Source organism: Crocodylus siamensis, chromosome 1 (assembly GCF_052110815.1).
Source record: "Crocodylus siamensis isolate JL-2025a chromosome 1, ASM5211081v1, whole genome shotgun sequence".
NCBI classification, from domain to species: domain Eukaryota; kingdom Metazoa; phylum Chordata; order Crocodylia; family Crocodylidae; genus Crocodylus; species Crocodylus siamensis.
In genome coordinates, this window is record NC_143395.1 from 350216465 (window position 1) to 350235952 (window position 19488).

Sequence of the window (19488 nt, forward strand, 5' to 3'; positions counted from 1 at the left end):
AGTTCAGTATACAGGGTGAGCAGTGGCTGTCATTAAAAAAGTTGCAAATTACCATGTGCAGGTTCAATTAAATGTACTGAAGTATACATGGTATTAATTATAATAAGAATGCATTTAGAGTATGGATTCGTGATATAGATTCATAGATTCTTAGATGTTAGGGTTGGAAGGGACCTCAATAGATCATTGAGTCTGACCCCCTGCATAGGCAGGAAAGTGTGCTGGGTTCAGATGACCCCAGCCAGATGCCTTCTAACCTCTTCTTGAAGACCTCCTGGCTAGGGGAGAGCACCACTTCCCTTTGGGAGTCTATTCCAGGTTTTGGCCACTCTAACTGTGAAGAAGTTCTTCCTAATGTCCAGTCTAAATCTGCTCTCTGCTAGCTTATGCCATTATTTCTTGTAACCCCCAGGGGAGCCTTGGTGAGTAGAGCCTCACCAATTCCCTTCTGCACCCCCATGATGAATTTATAGGTAGCCACAAGGTGGCTCTCAACCTTCTCTTGCAGAGGCTGAAGAGGTCCAGGTGCCTTAGTCTCTCCTCATAGGGCTTGGCCTGCAAGCCCTTAACCATATGAGTGGCCCTTCTCTGGACCCTCTCCAGGTTATCCACATCCCTATTAAAGTGTGGTACCCAAAACTGCATGCAGTATTCCAACTGTGGTCTGCCCAGTGCCCAATAGAGGGGAAGTATCACCTCCCTGGTTCTGTTTGTCATGCATCTGCTGATGCACGATAGAGTGCAGTTAGCTTTGCTGATGACTTCGTCACACTGATGACTCATGTTCATCTTGGAGTCCACTAGGACTCTGAGATCCCTTTCTGCTTCCATGCTACCGAGTAGGTCATTTCCTAGGCAGTAGGTGTGCTGGAAATTTTTCCTCCTTAGGTGCAGTACTTTGCATTTCTCCTTGTTAAATTGCATTCTATGTTTTTTGCCCATTTGTCCAACCTGTCCAGGTCTGCCTGTAGTTGTTCCCTGTCCTTCATTGTGTCCACTTCTCCCTAGTTTTGTATCATCTGCAAACTTGGACAGAGTACACTTGACTCCCTCGTCCAAGTCACTGATGTCTTCATCAGTGACATTAAAGACATTGAAGAGTATCGGTACAATGACCGAGCCCTGCAGAACCCCACTGCCCATGTCCTTCCAGGTCAGTACCGACCCATCTACCACCAGTCTTTGGGTACAACCCCTAGTCAATTTGCCACTCATTGGACTGTGTAATCATCCAAGTCACAGCCTCTTAATTTGATCACCAGGATGGGGTGGGATACCGTATCGGAGGCCTTCCTGAAATCTAAGTAAATGATATCTACCCCTACTCCTGTGTCCAGGTGTTTTGTAACCTGGCCTTAAAAAGAGACTAGATTAGTCAGGCATGGTCTACCTGCTACCAACCCATGCTGGTTTCCCCTCAGCATAATTTTTCCTGCTGGGTTCTCACATATATAAGCCTTAATAATCTTTTCAAAGACTTTACTAAGGATAGAGGTGAGACTGACTGGCCTGTAGTTGCTTGGATCCTCTTTCCTCCCCTTCTTGAAAATAGGGACCATATGGGCCCTTTTCAAGTCCTCCGGGACCTGGCCTGTGCACCACAAGTGCTCAAATATTCTTGCCAGTGGCTGTGCAATGACATCAGCCAGTGCCTTCAGTACCCTTGGATGGAGCTTATCTGGGCCTGCTGACTTAAATGCATCCACTCCTTCCAAGTGACACTGCATTATCTCAGGGTCAATGCTTGGTGGCCTGGTGCCCTGTTGTCTCTCTACAATCCCATTGTATGACTTGTCTTGCCCCTTGTTTAGGAACACTGAGGTAAAGAAATCATTGAGGAGTTCAGCCTTGTCCCCCCTGTCTGTCACCAATTGCTTTGCCCATTCAGTAGTGGTCCTATACCGCCCAGGGCCTTCCTTTTACTCCCTATAGATCTGAAAAACAATTTTTTGTTATCCTTAACTTGGGATGCCATTCTCAGCTCCATGGTAGCTTTGGCCTTTCTAACTGCCTCCCTACAACTGTGAGCTGAGGAGGCATACTTCTCTTTAATAATTTCTCCCTGCTTCCACACCCCCCTTTTTGCCCTTAGGCTACTCTGGATTTCTCTGGTGAGCTAAGGAAGCCTCTTGGCCCCTTCCCCCCTTTTCCCCCGCATCGGGATCATCCCCCTCTGTGCCCGAAGGATCATTTCCTTAAGGCACAGCCACCCTTCCTGGGCTCCCATCTCACCAAATCTCTTACACTGCAGTGTGTCATTGAGACTTGAACAAGGGAGTGAGGTGTAGTCTGTCCAAGTTTGTGGATGATACAAACTGTGGGGAGAAGTGGACACACCGAAGGGCAGGGAACAACTACAGCCAGAGCTGGACAGGTTGGACAAATGGGCAGAAAATAACAGAGTGCAATTTAACAAGGAGTTAAAGCTCAGCTTTCCTAAAGTCTAGCACTTCCACCCTGCTAGTTACCTTTCCCACTCTACGCCTTATGGTGAATTCTATTATTTGGTGGTCACTGTCCCCCAGGTGACCACTGATCTGTAGGTCATCTACCATGTCATCCCCTGTTGCCAGTACCAGGTCCAGTAAGGCATTCCCTCTAGTGGGACCATGTACCTCCTGCGTCAGGTGCAGGTCCTGCACACAGGATAAGAACCTGCATGAATTGTGAGAATTTACTGTCTGTGTCTCTCAGCAGATGTCAGAGTAGTTTAGGTTCCTCATGACTACTGCTTCCCTAGTCTTTATGGTCTCTGAAAGCAGCCTCAGGAGTTCTAAACCTAGTTCTTCCCCTTGGTGTGGGGGTCTGTAGAAAACCCCTACCACCAAATCCCTTTCCCCTTGATCTCCATGTATCCTAACCCACAATACTTCTACTTTCTCCTCCTCCAATTCCAACCCATCAAGGAGGGTCGGTGTATAACACTCCTTGATGTAAAATGCAACCCCTCCCTCTCTCCTCCCTACTCTGTCCTTTCTGTACAGCTTATAGCCCTCAATGTGTACCACCCAGTCATGGGTAGAGTTCCACCAGGTTTCTGTTAACCCCACTAAGTTGTAAGTGTTTTCTGCAAGCCAGATTGCTAGTTCATCCTGCTTGTTCCCCATGCTCCTAGCATTAATGTATAGGCACCTGAGCCCTGTGATGGGCGCCTTTGTTGCCCCCCAGCTCTGATGCCCAATGAGCCTCTTATTGCTTACCTGCTTATTGCTTACCTGTGCTGTACTGCTGGGTGTCCTATGGATTGCAGGTTCCTGATGCAGGCACTGTGATGCCTACTATGATACAGAATGCTATGGTTTTGGGGTAGAAGGTAAGGTGGCCAAGTGCTTAATGTACTTTGATACCAAGTAAAAGACATCAGCCTAAGCCTTGAACTTATACCAGAATGACCTACTGACCCAAATGTAAATGGGTACCTGGTCTTTTAGGCTGAGAACTAAAAAGTAGCTAGATATAGTACCTATAGTAGATGTACTCATATTACTTTAAGAGGAATAGGAACAAAATAGTAATAGAAATTGTTGTGTCTCATTCATGCTAATTTGTGGTATCACCATGGCTTGAAAGGGAGTGTGACAGACTTGAGTATTTTGCCCTCCTGAAGTCTGGCACCCCTAGTGGCCAAACTGGACTTCCTGAGTTCTTTGGCTTCCTCTCCTTCTTATCACTCACCTTCTGTTACTTAACATTGTATATATGAAGGCAAGGCTGCCTGTAGGGGTCAGGGTGGCCTATTCCTTGGTGGCTTTTATTTCTATACCCTCCCCCCCAGAGATGTACCTGTTCTTTAAGAGAGTCTTAGTCACCTTGGGCTCAGTACAGACATTCAAGAAGCCTGAGGTGGAATTGATTTAAGTTACTCAGTTTTCTGTAAGTGGTGTAGTTTGATTGGTAGGAACAGAACACACATTCACCCTCTGGTATAGGGGAGGGCAAATCTTAGACTGGGTTCTTCCATTTTTAAACCAGCCTATGTGTGTTGAACTTCTGTTCTGTTACAGATTTAGACTGGTTTCTAACCACTTATATTAGTAAAAGTGTAATGTCTATATCTGGCTTTAGGGGCTAGAATCACCACCTCCAGCTGTTCCCACAGTCAGGCCCATGCCTCACAGGTGACTCATTTGACCCTCCATCCCAAATAGACGCTGGACCTCTCAGTCCCCAAACCCTTGTCCAGTCTTATCCTTCTTGGCCTCCGCCCTTTTTATCTAGCTGATTCCATCAGCCCAGGTCCACTACCTTGGACTTTGGGTTCCTAGGCCCCAGCTCCACATGTCTCTGATCAAAACTTATCTTGCAAGCACAGGGAACCCCTGGCACTCTTTTCTGTGATTTCCAGACCTCCTCTACAGCCACAACCCTGTCCTCAAATCACAAACTTAAATACAAAAAAGAAAACCAACACAGAAAGAGTTAAGCATCTGGTTGTAACTCAAACTCAACCTCCTCAGGGTCATAGCAAGGGATTCTGGCTTTCTCTGATTAAAAAAAAATCTCCAATTTTCAGTTTAAAAAATAGTACCTGCAAATCCACATTGTCCCATGATTTAAATGAAACACCACTAATATATAAATCTATATATAGTGGTGTTTCACTTTGATGATGGAATATTATGGATTTGGGGTTACTTTTTTAACCAAAAATCAGAGAAAACCATGATCCCTGGTCATAACCATTGTCACCTTTATATGGAGTGGCCTTGATTTCCCCAGACCTAGGGTACCTTCATTCCCCTGGCAGCTGTCTCTGTTTGCTAGCTGCTTTCCCTATAGTCTGCAGGCCTGGATTGCCTGCCCCAGTTTAGAGACTGAGTTTTATGCAGCCAAGCCATTATCCTTCCAGTCAGCTGACTGCCACACCTGAAGATGTACCCAGTGATTTCTACTCAACCTAATTAATTGTCACATTGTTCTTGCCCTGGAGCATTTCCAAAGTCCTTAGCAAACCCAGGGCTAAAGGCTGGAATTCTTGTTGGGGCTGGATGTTGCAGCAGTCTGTCCCTACAGGCTATAAAAGTCCTGCTCCCCATCTTATTACAGTTAACAAGGTTGGGTATCCCCATTGCAAGAAGCATTTAAACTATAGAATGACAAATCGTAGTTGTTAGTTTTTTACCATTGATCTGTTTAAATGATATCTGGAGGGAGAGAGGGGGGAATATGTTTGTGTTTATCTGCAGAAAACAGATTTTAATTTTTGTATATTAGGTAGAGTACAAAAGGGATTTTCTTAATTCCGTTGTTCCATTTGTAATTTAGTTAAACTGCGTTGAATTTAAACTGAGTAGATGAAGCTGCAATAGGTGTTTATATTGTAACTAAACTAGAAAAAAATTAACTTGTTTACTAGATTTCTCCAACTTTTTTCAACTTTGATTCAAGTAAATGAAAAGACTCTTATTCACTTGAATGGGAGTTGGATTGATCCTTATGATTAGATGATTTCTTTCCCACCCCCTTTTTCTTCCATTTTAGACTTTTATATCCAAAAAAGACCCTTGTGCTACAGTAATTAATCAGTAAGTTTTGCATGCATGCATTCAATTAATCAAACAAATAGAGTTGGTAAATTTACTTCAAATTCTCTCTAAAAAATAACCTCTTCACCTCCAAGGGCAGCTATGACATTCCCTGGTGGCCCCGCTATACCTATTCTCATGCTTCAGTTCCATCCCAGTATGACCTCACCCCGTCACCTGCCACACCTAAATGTACTTAGGAGGCTACCTTCAGAGAATGGGAGCTCAGCCTTCAGTGCCTTGCTCCATCATGTTCATCACTGAGCCACCAGTCTGCCCAATTCTGATATCCTAAACAGACCAGGACTTTTTCTTTTTTTGAGGCCCCATTAGGATCCCTTTCTCTCCGTGATCTGCAGTTTTCACCCTTCTAGGCAGTTGTTCAGGAATCCTACCTCTCAATGCATTTACCCAAGTGCTTACCCCTGCCGAGCCCAGACAGAATGCCTTTCAGGGCATTAACTCATGTATGCAACTTTCCAAGCACTCACCTTACCTACACTCAAACTACAGAATGCCTCCCTGGCATTACCTGTGGCTTCCTCCTCCTTTTCTCCTTAAGCTACTCTCAAAACCTCACAGTTCTAAAGCAGTCAACATACACCCAATGAGAAACACCTATGGGACACAAACTACTTGACTTTCTCTGTGATTTGCAAATAAACCCCTAGCCTTCCCAGGATCTGAGCCAAACCAAGCCTCCAGCCTCATACTCAGACTTATAAAACTCCTTTCTCTTCCCGTTCCACTCACCTGACTTGCCTTAATGGTAACAGGCCCCAAGTGCTTCTAATTAGCTAAATCAGCAGCGAAGCCTCCTGATGCCTGCCGTTTGCAGAATGGGCCCTGTATCCCTTTAACTGTGTGCTATGCAACTCATTTGTTTTCAGACCATACTGTGCACTGCAAGCCACAGCCTCTTTCTCTACTAAACTGCATTTGTTTTGCTGGCTACTTCACTAGCAGACAGCAGGGGGGGATTTCTGCCTCTCTGTCTTCATCACTCAAGCAACAGGGGTTAGGGGTCCTCTGGTACAACCAGTAACTCAAGTATATCAGAACAGGGCTTGGAATACCTGCAGCAGGGTACTTTCTGCTCTTTTTTTGCTTTGTTTCAATCTGTGTGATACTTGGGTCAGTGTCAGCTCTTCTTAGAAAACAGAAGAGCCTGAGATCCTGATTTTTCCACAATGGGTGTAGATTAGGGTGGCCACCATAGAGGACAGTCCAGTTGTCCACTGTCCTCTCTGGATATGAAAATGGATGCCTTTATGTCCTCTAGTTTTCCTTGAAGATAGAAACAGAGGATGTAAAGGCATCGGATTTCATATCAATATTGAACAGAGGATAGAGAAGCAGAAAACTAGAATGTCCTCTGTGATGGCCACCCTAGTGCAGATAGAAGTGACAATTTTTACCTGGTCTGGTCACAAAAAGTGGCCTATAGTCATGACCAAACACAAGTGCATAACTGCAGACAGCTAAAAAAATGGCCAATGGGGTGAAAATCTAAACCCTCATTACATAAGGGTGATTAGAAGATGAGCAAGGAACAGAGGATAAACATATGATCAAAGCATGGTTGCACAGGTGGTGTCACCAGCAGAACTTTGGCTTCTTTGACTATGGGATGATGTTCCAAGAAAGTAGCTTGCTGGAAGAGATGGGATCCATCCGATGATAGAGGAAAAAGCATCTTCATAGACAGACTTGCTGACCTAACATGAAGGGCTTTAAACTAGGTTTGATGGAGGATGGAGACTAAAATCCTGAAGTAAGTGGGGAAGTGGGTGACCTGAAGGAAGCATAGGCAAGAGTGGGAAACAGGGGAGGGGTTCTCATTCTTCCTGAGAAATCGGGGCAAGCAGCTAGTTACTTCACGTGCCTGTGCACAAATGCATGGAGCCAGGGAAACAAACATGAAGAATTGGAAAGTATTGCCAGTCATGGAACTATGATATGATTGGAATAACAGTGACTTGGTGGGATAGCTAGCATGAATGGAGTACTGTCATGGATGGGTACAAACTGTTCAGGAAGGACAGGCAAAGGAGAAGAGGAGAAGGAGTTGCACTTTATGTAAAACAGCCATATGATTACTCACAGCTCCAGCATGAAATTGGAGGTAGGCCTGTTGAAAGTCAGAGGGTTAGGGTCAGAGAGGAGAGCAAGGGTGATGTCATGGTGGTGGTCTGCTATAGACCACCACAACAGGATTAAGTGGTGCATGAAGCTTTCTTCAAAGATCCATCTCTGGAAGTGCCTAAGTGCTTCCCAAAGAAACAGCTCTGTGTAGCTCTACAGAGTGAAGTAGAATACAGTCGGCCAGGTGCACAAACTATGCATTGTTTCCACTGAATTTATAGAAAAAAACTATTGCTGCCTGCATACCTGCTCACAGGTGGGAGTGGAGCATTTTAATTAGAGTGGTTCCTGAAGAGCCATAGTCTCATGTGTATTAACCCCCCACATATTTTTAAAATGTTCACAGGATGCTTTAACTAAAACTCATTCAATGAGCTTTAGTTAAAGTGCCCTGCAGCCATTTTGAAATGCAAGGGGCCTTAATACATGTGACACTGCAGTGATTCAAGAGCATTCTAATTAAACATTCTAGAATTAGAATGCATTGAAGAATATGTATAGGCAGCCTATGAATTTACTTAGACAAAGTAGAACGTTTCCCTGACCCTAGTCACAAAAGCTAGGACTTTCTGGAAGGAATGGATTTAAACCCATTGCTTAATAGAACAGAGCCTTGAGACATGGCTAACTGAGGTCTTCATCTGGGATTTACTTTAAATGGTTTTCTGCATAGTTAAACACTGAAATTGCCATTTCAGTCTCTCTGCTGATCGTAGTCATACATGCTCTCTCACTCAGCAAGGTAAGTAGCTTTGGTTAATCAAAACTAAATGTAACTAACTATTAACTATTAATTCAGACCAATTACATTGACTAGGTAGTATTTACCAATATTTTGGACTTCCCAGTTACACATGATTTTAATTTAGAGAATATAAAAAGATAGTTTATGCTATTGAATGTCATGCATAGGTACCATTTAATAGCATTCTTGTATTTGAAAGGAGAAAAAAAGATCTTAAGTACAAGATAACTTGCACTGAAACTTTAAAAGAATTGGGCAAGTATTCTCTTGTGATTTAACATATCTTGGCACACTGGGGAAGTTTCAGAAATGCATAAAAAAATAATGTTTTACCACTCTTCGAGAAGAACAAATGGAAGAGTTTTGCAGAGACCTGGAGGGTCCAAGAATGGTTAGACCTCATATCATTCAGGTCAAATCCCAGACTGGCTGAGTTCCAGGAAGAATTAAAGGACTTTAGACACACAATACATTTTTAAGGAAAATAGACCTAAATTTGCTTTGGTTGTAAATGGCATTTGTAGCATTACAAGAGAAAGGAAGGAAGATACTGCACCCTGGGCAGAAATCACTCTGAAAAGGACCTTGGGGATATGGCAGATAAGCAACTAAACATGACCTTCCTGTACAATGCTGAATTTGATATAGGAATAAGTGAATACCAAATAGGATTGTGGGTGGAGGGTTGTATTACTTTTTAATATGACATTCATAAGGCCATTATTAAAACAGTATGTACAGTTGATCTGGTCATTCAAAATAGGTAGGGTTACAAAAAGCACTTCAAAAAGAATTTTAGATCTAAAAAATAGTCCTAATAGTAATAGACTACAAAAACTTAGTCTATTTATGTCACGCCAGAATTAAAGAGAATTAAATAGACTATTAGAAATCAGAAGAGATTTTTATGAGACACTTTTTAATATGGCATGACATTGTGTAACAAAATCTAGCATTTGAAAAGTTGAATCTACAAAATTCCAAACTACAAATAGGTGTAATTTAGTAATATTGACAGTAATTGACCTTTGCTATGGCTTGCATAGGTAAATGTTGAATTCTCTATCACTCTCAGAGACGGCTAAAAAATCCTGTTGTAAAATACCACTCTGTTAGTATTGATTTTATCAAAACCTCAATGAAAATAATGTTTTTCAAAGCTGTTTGCCATCCAGGTTTCTGATCGCTTGCAGATAGTGAGTTGCTGAAGGACCCAAATAACCAGGCTTCCAGAATTCTGGGTTTTTGATAACCAGGTCCATGGACTGATATGCAGCCAAGTGCTTTCAGGTTCTCAGATCCTTTGCAGCTATGCTCTGTGTGTCATGGCTCCCAAGCTTCCCAAGTAGGACTGGTATGCAGCTATATTTGCTAGGCCTTCCAGGCTGTAAGGAGTTTACCCAGGGGACTACTGTGGAGATCTTGTTCCCAGGTCCTATAGGCCCAATGGCTCCTTGAGATCCCATTTGGAAGTCACTCAGATCCCTGCAGCTCTCCTGACAAATTGCCCTACTCTTTGGGATTCCTTGCTCTATAGGGTGTTCTCCTGCCATCAGCCCCTCTTCTTCCACCATCATTTTCCCTGCCAGAGAGTCTGTAAGGACACCCTGGGAAGCACGTCTGAGGGGCAAAATAGTCCAGGGGAGCTGGATATAGTTTAAGGAGACTCCTTTATAGGTGTAAGAGCAAGCCATCCCAATGCAACAGAAGAATTCAAAATGCAACAGGAGACTAGCCTGACTATAAAGCAGTCTCTTCAATAACATGAAACTCCCAGAGGAATACCACAAAAAGCAAAAATTTGGCCATAGTACTAGGGAAGAGTATTGCATGGTCATGCAGGGAGAAAACAGGAGGCCAAAGTACGTTTTGAAATGCATCTGGCAAGGGACATAAAATGCAATTAAAAGGAATTCTACAACTACACCAAGAGTAAGCAGGGCTCAAAAGAACAAAGAAACTTAAGGCCCTTACAGAATGCAGATGGCAATCCGCTTATCAGTAATGGAGAAATGGCTGAGCTATTTAATGAATAATTAGTCCTTAATGAATAGAAAAAACTAATAGATGATAAGTATAGTTGGCAGCAAATATAGGTTGCCTATAGATCTGCTCATTTCCATTCTACTTATAACGCTCCAGTGTCACCTCACAGCCATTTGTATTAAGCCCCCTTGTATTTCAAAATGGCCACAAGGGTACTTTATCTAAACTTCTTCAAATGAGCTTTAGCTAAAGCATTCCACAGCCATTTTGAAATCAGCAGAGGCTTAATACATGTGATGGTGAGCTGCTTTAATTAAAGTGGCTGTTCAGGAACTGCTCTGATTAAACCACTTCTTTCCCTGCACCCCCAGGCACATGTATAGGCAACCATAGGGAAGAAGTCAAAGATCCCAGGGTAATAAAAAGTCAAACACCCTAGGGCAATGGTAGAACAGGTTAGGGATTACTTAGAGAAGCTTTCAAGTTGGCAGGGCCATATGGGATGCAACCTAGAGTACTGAAAGCACTGACTGAGGTAATTCCAGAACCATTAGCTATTCTCTTTGAGAACTCGTAAAGATCAGGTGAGGTTGTGGATGATTGGAAAGGGCAAATTTTCTCATCTCTAAGAAAGGAGAGAAGGATTTCAGTCAACCTGACCTCAATATCTGAAAAGATCGTGAAGCAGGTCCTCAAGTAATCTATTGTGAAACACTGAAAGGAGAGCCAGGTGAGCTGGAACAGCTAGCATAGGTTCACAAAGAGCAAATCTTTCCTGACCAACCTGATTTCTAGGGCTGTATGAAACAGCACTGTTTTGTTTTGACTTCCATTTCACCATTTTGAAGGGAAAGTGTTTTATTTTGCTGTTTTGAAGCACTGTTCCATTTTGTTTAGTTCAAACTGTTTCACTGCTTCAACGCTATTTCGACATTTCATCCATAGTCTGTAATGGGGAATCATGAAAATGTCTATAACTTTGTCATTTCTTGCCTGATTCAGATGAGACTTGTAGGGCTCGTAGCTCCTTCTAAGGGCAGGAAGCTTGCCAAGTTTCAAGAAGATAGGGGCAGGGGCTTATGGGAAAATTAACCTCAAACTGTTCCAAGCAAAACTCTTAACACTTGCTGGCAGCGGCAGCCTGCTGTCATCCCGCATACAGATCTGGAGGCCCGCCCCCCAGGAGGGCTGCAGGGTCTATGCTAGACTCTTCCTATGGGGTGCAGGCACCCATATCTGCATGCAGGATGACAGTAGGCTGTCACTGGGTGCTTCCTGGTACTGGGCATGGGCTGCACTAGGAAGAACTCAGTGCTGGTGCCAGCCCCAGCTGGCAGTAGCAGCCTGATGTCATCCTGCATGCAGATCTGGGGGCCCGTTCCCCCAGGAGGAGTCTGACACATCCCCACAGCCCTCCCAGGGGGTGCAGGACCCCAGATCTGCTCATGGGGTTTCAGGAGGCTGCTGCTGGCTGGGGAAATAGCCCAGAGTCATTGCCATAACCAGCTGGCATCCTGCTGGCATCCTGCATTATTTAGGGGCCCATGCCCCCAGGAAGAGCTAGAGGGAGTGATCAGAGAGCTGGGGGGAAGACTGGGGAGCTGGGGAACTGAACCGAGAACTGGGGAAATGTTCAGGGACCTGAACATACCCCCAGCTCCTGGCTCAATTCCTCAGCTCCTGGGTTGATTCCCCAGCCTGTTGATAGCTTCCCCCAGCTCTCTGATCATTTCCCCAGCTATTCCCAAGGGGCGCAGGCCCCTAGATCTGCATGCTGGGTTTCATCAGGCTGCCACTGAAGAATGCTGGGGAATCGAACAGTGGGCTAGATATCAATATTAGAGCAGTCCTTCCCCACTCTTTCCTCTCCCTCTTCTTATTTTCTGTTTAGCTGCAAGCCAAGCAAACCCAGCTTTAAAACTCAAAATGTTTTGTTTTGAAGCCTTTTGTTTCATTTCAATTTTGCTGTTTCAAGCTCAAAACATGTTAAAACAGCTTAGAAATGAAACACCTGGAGAAATTTTGCACAGCCCTAATTTCTAAGATAAGGTGATAGGCTCTGTGGATTGGGAGGAGAGCAGTGGATGTGCTATACCTTGATTTTTAGCAAGTTTTTTGTACTGTCTTCCACAATATTCTCATAACAAACTAAGCAAATACAACCAAAAGGTTGATATGGAACTGGCTGAATCGCCATGCTTAGTGAGTTAATCATCAATAGCCTCATTTCTAGTTGGGAGGAGGTATCAAGTGTGTTGCCTTAGGGATCTATTCTAGGTCCAGTATTGTTCAACAATGTTCTGGATAGATAATAATAGCAACTGCATTCTATCATCAATCCAACAATTAATACCAGTGACAACTATACTGTATCAATATCAACAATACAATATATATACAAAGAAAGAAAAAAAACTACCAAAGAGGGTACTTGAGAGCAGTTTTTATTTATCATACACTGCCTGCTCGATGTTGTGCCTGAAAGTCTGCAAAGAATATTTTTTACAACTATTTCGTTGGTCTAATAAAAGATATCACATCTATCCAAAGAACCTGGCCTGCCAATCAAACACGTCTGTACGTTAACACTCATTCCTGCATATGTCCCTCTTTCTTGGTGCACTCAGTGAATGGCATGAAGTAAATGTTACATTTACCTTGTGGCTTTTTCCACCAGACAGGGATATTACAAACACTTGGACCTGAAACTACATCACAACATTATTGAAGTTCAGAAATTCACTGACCCTGGCACCTTCTGACTTCTGAGTCAATCTGAGCATGTGTAAACTAGTCAGGCCAAGGGACACTGTGTCCTCTCATCTACAGCAGAGAGCAACAGAAACTATTATAGTCCTGGGAATCATGGCTTATGAAGAAAGGCTGAAAAAGCTACCATAATTTAGTTTGCAGAAAAGAAGACTGAGGAGGGATTTGATAACAGTCTTCAATTGCTTCATCAGTGACTATGGCAAGAGTGGACATGGTATTTTCTTTGTAGTTTTGGGGGCCAGGACTAGGAGCAATGGTCTTAAACCATAATGGAGGAAATTCAGGTAGTAGATTAGAAAGAACTTTCTAACTCTGAGCATGGTCAGGCATTGGAGCAGGTTACTAGAGAGTCGTGGAGAGTCTCCATCCTTCAAAATTTTCAAGAGCAGATTAAACAAATAGTCTGGCATGGTTTCATTAGAAATTATCCTGCTTTGAGAAGGGGGCTGGACTAGATGACCTTGTGAGGTCCTATGCAGCCCTATTTTCCTGTGAGCTGTGAGTTGTGAGCCGTGATTCTGTGAGCCTATGATCTTCTCCTATTATTATATACGACATATCATTCCTCCTACTAGATTTAATCAATAACAGACATGGAAAAGGGTATATTCCCCATATATAGGGAATACTCACTTTCCAAAAAATTGCAAAGTTCAGGGTATAGTCCCAGGTTTGAAATAAATTCAAATTTTAATCTTAGAGTTTTATACTGGTATATAGTTCTATCTTTCAGCCATTCCTACTTGTGGCCTTTAAGGGCAAAATCCAAATTAGTGAAGTAGACAAGATTTAAGAAAATTTAGGTACTTCTGTCAAAAAAGCAACACATTTGTCCTGCCCCTGAAGCCACAAAACACATTTGAGACTTAAATTAATTCAGTAACTACATGTTGGAACAGAAACATGCCTAATATATTTCTATGTATACATAGAAATGTTTCTATATTTTTTTCCTCCTGACCCCTATGTTTCTATGTTTCTATAGACACACAGGAATGACCCATACTTGAGTACCGGGAACATATTTTTCACCTAACTTTTGTCATGATCGAGATATCAAGTGAATTGGTACTTTGTCTAAATCCTTGATGAAGCCTAATCTATTATGTTAGTGCAGAGCATACCAGCACAGTGGAGTTTAGCAAAATGTGCAGATGTCACTTAAAAGCACAGATTGAGGAGACAGAGCAGCCTAAGTTTTACATAATGATGTACTGCTTTGTCAGCAAGATTATCTCCTCACACTTTAGATTATTTTATAGTTTTTATATAGGCTATTTCCTCTTTACATGTAAGATTGAATATCTTTAGGCCCAGGAAAGATTAAAAGTCTGTTTTCCCATGTTTTGAATGAATATTTTGACTACTAGGCTGATCTAAAAAAGGGCAAATAACAGGATCATCACCACAATATCATTTAGATGACTTCCCTCAGAGGACAACTTCAGGCTCCAGGTTCTGAGTGGTTGGAGGTGTCTAAATGCTGTACAGGGGTGAAAGTTCAGCTAATTCCTTGTTTTTAATATTAGGTCTAAACATTGCCTAGACCTTGCCTATTCCCTTCTCAGCATCTGGGATCTCTGAATCACCCATTTGAGGTGTCTAAAAGCTTCCTGTTGATAGGATAAGAAGTGTAAAGGCAGAATTCTTTTTCACTTTATGCTCCTAAATTGCAGTGTTTTGTCTACTTAGATGGCATTCTTGACATTTATACATAGATTGCATTCCTTTGTCCCATGATATAAGCATCCACATGGCTACTGAACATACATAGGAGATTATATACTTTGGAAGCTTATACAAGAGTGAGAGACAGACCAAGACTTTCTCAAGTTTTAGCCCCAATAACGAGAGTGAGACCCAGGTATTAGATCCTGCCCTCTTTCATCCTGAATTTTAAACCTGAATTTTTCAAATGTATAGTAGAGTGCTCTAACTATCAAGTCACAAGTGAGGCATTATTGAATCTTTTCTCCAGCCTTCCTCTTGAGCTCAGCCACTGCACCTTCCATTTAATATTCATTATCTAAAATGGATAGAGACCAGTGGAGATGTTTCTCCTCTATGGGGCTATGGGCCCAGGCTAGATCTCAGGACCTGCTGCCTTCCACAGCAGCATCCATCTTACTGAGGCGCACATCATTTAGCTTTTTCTTTTCCTTTTGGCCACAACCTCTCTGATATAGAGGCTAAAATAGAAGAAAGCCCTCCTCCTCTATTTCATGCCTGCTATTAATGGTTTATTGCACAGTAGAATGTGTGAGTTATGTGTATTATATATACACATACAGAAGCACATGTTCTGATGATTCCAAGAGTGATGTCATCTGGAAATTTTTCTTGGTAGGGTGTCCCATGGTGGTAAGGTCAAATGTGAGGTTCCAGACAAAGAGTGACCCAAACCAAACAACTAGGGTAGGTAGAACTCTTTAGCTCTAGTTCAGCAATCCACCTAGGAGAAGGATACTCTGAAATTAAACCTACAGCCTGAAGATGTCTCTACTGCCATCCTAGGTCACTAGGCCACAGCATGAGTTTCAGGCCTAAAGAGTGGGGCCAGTCAGCACAAACTGTACTCCACTTTAAAGCTCCATGCTCAGGCAGAAAGGAAACAAGTCCCCCCAATACCAGTAGTGGGGCAAACACAGCAGGTGCATGACACTGGACTGGAAGCTGCAGTCCTAATCCTGCATGCAGGCGGCTCAGAAGTATGGGTCATTCTGATAATGACTTGGAGATAATGTCATTAACCAGCTGCATCCTGAGCATCCGAGCAGCATTTTTGAAGGATAGCACTTCTCACTCCTAAATAGAAGGGCCTAAAAAAGGTGGCCTAAATACATGCTCGTCTCCCTAACACCCAGCTGGCTCACCGCAGTCAGTAGGCATTTTCAAAGTGGCCGAATTACAATGAAAAGGAAAATGAAAACTCAAACCCCCACCTCAAAAGGCAAGAAAAAAAGAAAAGCTCTGCACCTTGCATCATGAATGATGTGTGGCCCCAGAGGCTGGGGGGGCCATGGTGACCGCCCACAGGCAGTGATGGTGGTAGCAAATGTATGGCACTGAGGAGTGGAAAGCTCCTGCAGGCAGTCGCAATGGTTTTGGCAGTGGGGCGGGCCAAGTGGGGAGCTCCTGCAGGTAGCCATGGCTGTATCAGTTGGGGGTGGGATGGCACTGGTAGTATTGATGGTGGAGAGGGGGGGGGTGGTGAGTGGCAACTACCCTCAGGTGCCACCGGCAGCGTTGGCAGTGCTTTTCCAAGGGGGTGCATCGCCAATTTCAGGGGGTGCATGTGCACCCTTATGCACCCCCTACACATAGCCAATGCCTTACATGTTGGAATATCTATACAATGCTGGACTCTGAAGATAGCAGCTGCCCACAGCAACACACAGCCTTGGTTAGCCATGAGCTAGCTAGGCTAGACATTGACATTGTAGCCTTGAGTAAGGTGCACCTCCGACAACAAGGCAGTCTAATAGAACACAAACCTATTTACACCCTCTACTGGTCAGGTAAATTTCAGGTAGAGAAGAGCCTTTCAGGTGTTGGTTTCATGATAAAGAACTCCATTGCTTCCAGGCTACAAAGCTTACCAATTGGCCTTTCTGATCATATCATGTCCCTACGCCTTCCTTTGTGTGCCCAACAGCATGCCACCATTATTAGTGTATACACTCCAACCCCTCAGGCAGACAAAGTTGACAAACTGAAGTTCTATACTGATCTGTGCAATCCCATCCAGAAAATACCATCCAAAGATAGGATCATTATCATGGGTGATTTTAATGCAAGAGTTGGCAGTGACTATCTAGCATGAAAAGGCATGTTTGGAAGACATGGATTGGCAAATTAATCAGTGCTTGCTTCTGGAACTCTGTATGGAAAAGCATATGGCAATAACCAATGCCCAGTTTCAGCAGAGAAACCTCTACAAGGATGCAATCCTGCTCCAGACACTGGCACCTGATAGATTACATCTTGGTGCGTCAGCATGATCTTGGGGATGTCCTGCACACCAGAGTTATGCACCCCCTACACATCGCTGACTGCCATACTGACCAGTGACTCATTTGCTCAAAGTTATCTTTCCACTTCAAGCCTCAGCCCAAGCACAGAGGCAACCCCCCAAAGAAATTTGATGTTTCCAAACTGCAAAACTAATCTTGACAACAAACATTTCAAAACAAAGCATTTCAGTCAATGCTTGAAAGCAAAGTCCATACTGCAGACACATCAGCCAATGGATTCTGGGAACACATCAAGTAGGTAGTCTTGGATACCACCAAGGAGACTGTTGGGCTCAGTACCAAGAGAAACTGGGACTGGTTTGATGAAAATGGCAAGTACATCCAAGCCCTGCTCACAAAAAGAGGACCACTCATTAAGCCCTTCTAGCATAGCTAACTAGCTGAGAGAGAAAGGTTGCTTACCCTCAGGCATGTAACACCCTTCAACAGAAATTGTGTGACATTCAAAATGAATGGTGGACTACTCGTGTAGAAAGAACACAACTGTATGGTGACAATGGAGACACCAGAAGCTTCTACAAAGCACTGCAATCTGCATATGACCCCACTTTCCTGATCCAAGGTCCACTGAGGAGCTCTGATGGCCAGACTTTATACATTAACAATGACTCTGTCATGGACCAATGGTTTGAACACTTTCAAACTCTCTTTAGCACTGTACACACAGTACATGAGTGTACCATCAACCAAATGAAGCAACTGCCTGTCAAGGAGAAACTAGATGAACATCCTACATTGGAAGAAACTGTCACCACTATGAACCAGATAAAAAACAACAAAACCCCTGGAACTGATGGAATTCCACCTGAAGCCCTGAAATATAGCAGTGCTGCTCTACATTCCAAGCTCCATGAACTCTTCACAGAGGAGGGAAAAATTCCATAGTATCTGCATGATGCTGTAATCATCACTGGCTATAAGAGTAAAGGCAATAAGTCAGACTGTTCCAACTACTGAGGGATCACCCTTCTGTCTATCTCCAGGAAGATCCTATCTAGAATCCTCCTCAACAGGCTGGTGCCTGCCATGGCAGAAGATGTCCTCCCAGAGAGTCTTTGTGGCTTCAGAGCAAACTGTGGCATGATAGATATGGTATTTGTGCTCAGACAAATACAGGAAGAGTGCTTGGAGCAGTACATCACTTTCTTCAAGTTCACTAAGGTGTTTGAGTCAGTTGAGATGACTTCCAGAAGATTCTCAAGAACCTTGGGTGCCCAACTAAGTTCATCACCATGGTCAGGCAACTCCATAATAGTCAGAACGGAAAAGTCAGGTACAACAACAGCCTCTCGGGTCCTCTTCTGATGTCCAATAGAGTTAAGCAAGGCTCTGTACTTGCCCCTACCTTGCTTACCATTTTCTTCACCATAATGCTGCAGCAAACATTGGGCAATCTTGGGGAAGGTGAGGAAGGTGTCTACATCTGCTTCCAGGCAGATGAAAACCTCTTCAACCTCAGATGGCTACAGGCCTACACAAAGACCTTGCTACAGCTCATCTGTGAACTTCTGTTTGCAGATGATTGTGCCCAGGTGGCCCACACCCAACACAATCTGCAGCACTTGACTACTTGCTTTGCTACTGCAGCACAACTCTTTGGACTCACCATCAACATGAGGAAGACTGAAATTCATCAGCTAGCTCCACACCAGGCGTACGTGCCACTGAAGATGACTATCAAAGGAACTGAGCTAAATGCTGTCAAGCAGTTTACCTAGCTGGGGAGTGTCATCTCATATGATGCCACCGATGACTAGGAGGTTGACAACAGAATCTCAAAAGTTAGTATTACCTTTAGCAGACTCTCTTTAACTGGACCTGGAACAGTCACAGCCTACTGGCACAGACCAAAGTTAAGGTTTACAGAGCTGTTGTTATCTCCACCCTACTGTATGTTGCTGAGTCATGGGTCTTACATTGCTGCTGTGTACATCTCCTTGAGTGCTTTCATCAGTGCTGCCTCCGCACCATTCTCAAGATCTGCAGGCAGGATTATGTCACCAACGGGGAAGTGTTGCAAAGAGCCAACAGTACCAGTATCAAGGAGATTCTCCTGCGCTCTCGGCTGTGGTGGGCAGGCCACGTGACTTGAATAGATGACAACTACCTACCAAAGGCTACCAAAGGTGGACAGGGAAATGATGACTGGGAAACATGACAGAGAGGCCCCATGTAAGCACTTCAAGGACACCCTGAAAAAGGTCCTTTTCTGCCTGTGGTATTGATCACAAACTGTGGGAAAGACAGGCTGCAGCTCATGATGTCTGGTGGCTCCAAATCA